The 5,309-nt window shown below is 39.2% G+C and overlaps 1 pseudogene; it reads right to left on the bottom strand.

Annotated features, from left to right (window-relative positions):
* Positions 1-248: 248 nt before the first annotated feature.
* LOC145269906 (U2 spliceosomal RNA) lies at positions 249-373 on the bottom strand (annotated as a pseudogene).
* Between the last annotated feature and the right edge of the window lie 4,936 nt (positions 374-5,309).

Below are 5,309 nucleotides of genomic sequence, written 5' to 3'. Positions count from 1 at the left end.
CCTGTAGTGAATGAATGCATGAATGTCGGATTGACATGAAAGTCTTAAAGATAAACTAAAATGACCGAAAAATGGGCTGAAATGACTTAAATAAATAAAAAGTAAATGACTTAGAATGACTTTAATGAAGGATGAATTGAATGACCTTAAGAATGACTTGAATGCTTAAAAAATAACTGGAATCCTTCAAAAACAAATTGAATGATCTGGAGAATGAGTTGAATGGCTTTGAGACTGACTGGTTGTAAAGTGGGTGATCATTTTACATTAAATTAATGCAGAAAAGTGATCCCCACTTTATATCACAATAAGTACAGCATGTAGTAAGAACAGATACTACACTTTAATCTTGGCCAAAAGGCCAAGAAAAGCTACGAATAGCATCTATTAACAACATACCTTTGATCTTAACCAAAAAGGCCGAGCACAAAAGTGTTACCGACCGACCGACCGACCGACTGACAGAGTGACTTATAAAGTCGCTTGCACGCACCAAAACTGTTTTGAATATGGAGCTGAAAAGAAAATTTCTAGTTCCGGCAAGTATACATACCAGGTGAGGTTCACCTTGTCATCATTATGGCAACCTAGGAGCTTATCTGAACTGTCAGACCAATGTCTATAGTTTCCTCTGGTAGATTATTTTGGCAGAGTAGAAACCCGATCAGAGAATGCTGCTTTCCTTCATTTGAGCCGAAAATGATGGTGGTACATTAAGAGCTGTAATACATGTTTAGTTTCAGAACAGTTTCCGATGGTTAGATGTTCTCTACAAGTCCCGGACATGATTGGTTCTCAGATAAAAAAAAAAACCAATTGTTTCAACTGATTTTGTTTTTGTCAATTCGAATAACTTACAATGGTAGCTTCCAATATTACTGAATTATTAAACAAAACAACTTTAAAATTAAAATTGTGTTAGCAGTTGAAAATTGCCGCCATCTTCTAAAAATCAAAACGGAAAATTACCTCCCTGTTGAACTCTCTTGTATCTTACAATTGTTTCCATCAAATTCTATTTTTTATTTTCTTTAATAAATAATTTTCTACACTATCGATTTTCATAAGATTTGGATATAATCATCTTAAAAATACGAGGAATACGCTGGAAAAATGGTGGGATTCTTCTATCGATCCAGTAGATATCTCACTGTTGATGCACTTCTCTATCTATATAAGAGCCAGGTACAACCAAGGATGGAGTACTGTTGCCACATCTGGACAGGAGCTGCTAGAAAGGACTTATCCTGCCTTGATGGAGTTCAAAATAGATTTCTTAGCCTCGTAGGGGATGTTCTTTTCTCTTCCCTGCAACCTCTTTCTCACAGAAGAGATGCTGCGAGTTTGTCTCTGCTTTATCGTTATTTTCATGGCAAGTGCTCGACTGAGCTCCAATCTACGCCTCCCCAAGCAAAACTTTCACAAGAAACACCCGTCTAGCAGAAAACACTACCAATAATTCCCCCCACTCTTTATTTGTGCCTAAACCTAAACGTAGATTCCATGAACAAAGATTCTTTCTTAGAACTGCACGCCTATGGAATTGTCTTCCGTTTTCCTGCTTTCCAGCTCGCTACAATATGGTTGTCTTCAAGTCTAATGTAAACAATCTTTTGATGAGCCGTTTCATATAAGTTCATAAATTTACCGAATTTCCATTACTAACGATTACTTTATTGTCCAATTGTCTACTGTACACTCTTTAACCCTTATCCTGGAGTGGCCTTTTGGCCTTGATAAGTGGTGATGCCTTGGTAAAAAAAAAGGTAGACAAAAGAGTTTCCGATGGGTAGTTGTTCTATACAACTCATGGCGGTGACTGGTTCTCAGTATACAGTTCTTGAGTTGGAAGCCACAGAGCAAAAGATTCTTCCCGTGTTGACACGAAGAAAACATATATGCAAAGTTGCTAAAGAAAAGGTTTAATTTTTATGGAGCAATTCTAGTTTCTGATTGGTTGGTAGCAGAACGCGAATTAATTTGATTCATCAGTTCCTAGCAGCATTGTTTATAAATAGAATCTCCTGACTGTGAGAGATCATACCCCATCACTCTCTTGAGATGATGGGATGTGTCTCCTAGCGGCCTCGGCTGCATGGAGACAGGGTAGTACATGTCAAGGATTCGTCACTTGACACTCAGCCCAACAGGTGAGGGGCCGGGAACCGGCCCTGCACCTGTTGGACTGAGGTACACCGCCTAGGTAATACCTAGGAGGTCCACCCTCCCAGGCCTTGCCACTGGGCTTTCCGGTGGGGCAAGTTTATTGCTCGCTGCCAGAGGCGCCCCGACTGGGGAATGCCGACGGGGTTACTCAGGCAATTTTTAAAATTGCAGGAGTGCCCCTCCTTTAGGGGAGCCTGCGGGATTCCCACTTTCCGGCCTTGTGCCACATTTTGCTGAGGTGGGCAGCAAATAAATATCTACCCCCATCATAGTCTTACTATGATGGGATGGTCTCCTAGCGGCTTCGGATGCAGAGAGACAGGATAGAGTACTCGTCAAGGATTTGTTCTTGACACTCAGCCCGACACGTGAGGGGCCGGGAACCAGCCCAGCACCTGTCGGACTGAAGTACACCGCTTGGGTACTACCTAGGAGGTCCACCCTCCCAGGCCTTGCCACCGGGCTTTCCGGTGGGGCAAGTTTATTGCTTGTCGCCTGAGACGCCCCTACCGGGGAATGTCGACGGGAGTGCCCAGACAATTTTTGTTGAGGCGAGAGTTCCCCTTCTTTAGGGGAGCTCGCCTGTTCTCCGCCTTCCGGCCTTGTGCCACATTTTGCTTCGGTGGACAGCAAATAAATATCTACCCCATTATAGCTCAAAAATATTGCGACAGTACATTTTTGCGAGCCAAACAACTTGAGCCCTGGAGTGTAAAACCCCTCGGAAGTTAGATATGCATTTCTTCTGATGATGTTGTATGCCAGAATCAAGTCTTCTCGCGTTCCCCACTGTTCAGGTGAGAGTAAATTTAGTCCTCGGAGCCGGTCTATGTAGATAAGCATGCTGGATCCTGCCATCATTATGATTGTCAACTATTGAACATGTGATATATGTACGTTTGTAATCGAAACGTTTTTATATTTAAGTTTTTAAAATCATTAAGTTTTGCTTTTTCTTAAACATTTTTTTAAGCCAAAGCGTTTCTGCTGGAACTCAGGAGAGCGTACCTCCAAGTATGCATGCACGAGATGTGGCAATAACCGAACATGAAGATTGACGAAAAGATGTACTTTTTATGAAGGCCGTCATCAGCATTGCAGCAGGAAGCCATGCACCACACTACATCAGCTTACATCAGTGATATCCTTGTTGACTGCTGTGCCTGCATCTCATATCAGGGAACATTTAGTTTGCTTTAGGCTGGAATTTAATAACACAAAATCGGTAATATTTTTTTTCGAACGTCAACGCGCCAAATTTCATTGTCATAAAAACAACTTTCTACGAAAAAAAAAAAACTTATTTTCACATTTTTATCTAGCGAATAAATATTTTCAATAAAGCGTTCAGCTCAATTAATATGACATCATGTGATCACATCAGGAACTTCTGGAATCCTTACTTCCAATGCAGATGATCAATCCCCATACATTTACGCAACCCTACAACCACGTTGTGTGGGTAATTCCTTTTCGGGACGCCAGAACGCCAGGTCGCTAGGACGCCAAAAAGTACGCCATGCGCCAAAATTCATTCCGTCATAAAAACAACTTTGTACGAAAAAACAAAAAAACAAACTTATTTTGACATTTTTATCTACGGAATAAACATCAAATTATGAAAAACCACGTTCATTAATTTTTAAATCCAATGTCGAAGTCGATGTTTTCGATTGTAAAACAAAATTAATTTTTTTGATAAATCTGTGTGGCGTACGGCTAAATTATTTTTCTAAAGAATAAAATTGAATAAATAAAATCAAAAACATCGACTTCAGCTCCGTTGTTGGGTTTTAAAAATAATAAACGAGTTTTTCATACATAATTTTATGTTTATTCGCTAGATAAAAAGGTAAAAATAATTTTTTTTTTCTGTAAAAAGTTGTTTTTATGATGGAATGAAATTTAGCGCGTAGTCACATGATGTCATATTAATTGAGCTGAACGCTTTATTGAAAATGTTTAATGCCTAGATATTGAAAGAAGATTACTTATCAGGGTAAGGATTCATACCAGCTGATGTTTGCCTTGTCATCACTCTGACAACCTAGGGGCGAATCCAAACCATCTGACTCTCCTTTGAGGAGTGAGGTAGAGTTCGGTTCAGTCTTAAGAGTGTACACTTCACAAGGCATTTCTCTCTCCTTTGGGAGGGGGTGTTGAATCATTGACTGTCACCTGACGAGGGAAAATCTGTTATCCACCCATGCAAAAACAATCCATTTATTATCCCACAAACTGAAGGCATGAGCCGGGTACTTAACCTTTAAAAGTCAGCATAACAAGTTGTTCATTGGGGAAGCTGTCACTTATTAACTGCAACTGTTTACTTCCGTCGATCTCCTATACTCTGCGACTCTGATTTATTTCAAAACAGGACTGAAACGTTAACATTGACCGACATATCTACTAACGGGGAATACCGACAGAACCGTTCTCAGCTATTTTTCTACCCAACCTAAATGCCCTCTCACGAGAAGCTGGCTGTCTCAATCTTAATTAAATACAGTAAAATCCCGGGATACGGTGGCCGTGGGATACGGGTTATTTTTTCAAGTTACGATGTGGAATACGATGTTTTTCCGGCCCCTCATTACGGTATTATTTATATTTGATTATATACATATTTATTCTATACTGCACTGTATTTTGTTACTAATTTTTAATGCCGTATCCCGGGGTTGTACTGTATAGATTTTTCTTAATTTTTGTTTTCTAATATGGGCCGCTCCTGTCTTGGCAATAAGCATCTTTTTCTCTTATTAGCTCTTTTTATTATGTGGCTTCACATTTTGTTTGAAGCGATATTTTATAACATATATATATATATATATATATATATACATACATACATATATATATATATATATATATATACATAACATAAGCTGTAGAACGGAGAAAAAAGACAAAACACCCTTGTGTTTTGATGTGATGTTTTGAATATAATAAACTAGTTATGACCAAAGTTTCATTTCATTCGGACAAAACACTAAGAAACGGGGCCTAATTAGAGTTGGGGCCCGTTTATTTTTGGTCACCCTGTATGTATATATATATATATATATATATATAGTAGAATCCGGGATACGGTGGCCCTAGGATACGGTTTTTTTCTGGTTACGATATGGAATACGATGTTT

This window comes from Euprymna scolopes, chromosome 45, assembly GCF_053919585.1.
Source record: "Euprymna scolopes isolate OS-2025 chromosome 45, ASM5391958v1, whole genome shotgun sequence".
Classification (NCBI taxonomy): domain Eukaryota; kingdom Metazoa; phylum Mollusca; class Cephalopoda; order Sepiida; family Sepiolidae; genus Euprymna; species Euprymna scolopes.
This window is presented reverse-complemented; position numbering and strand designations above follow the sequence as displayed.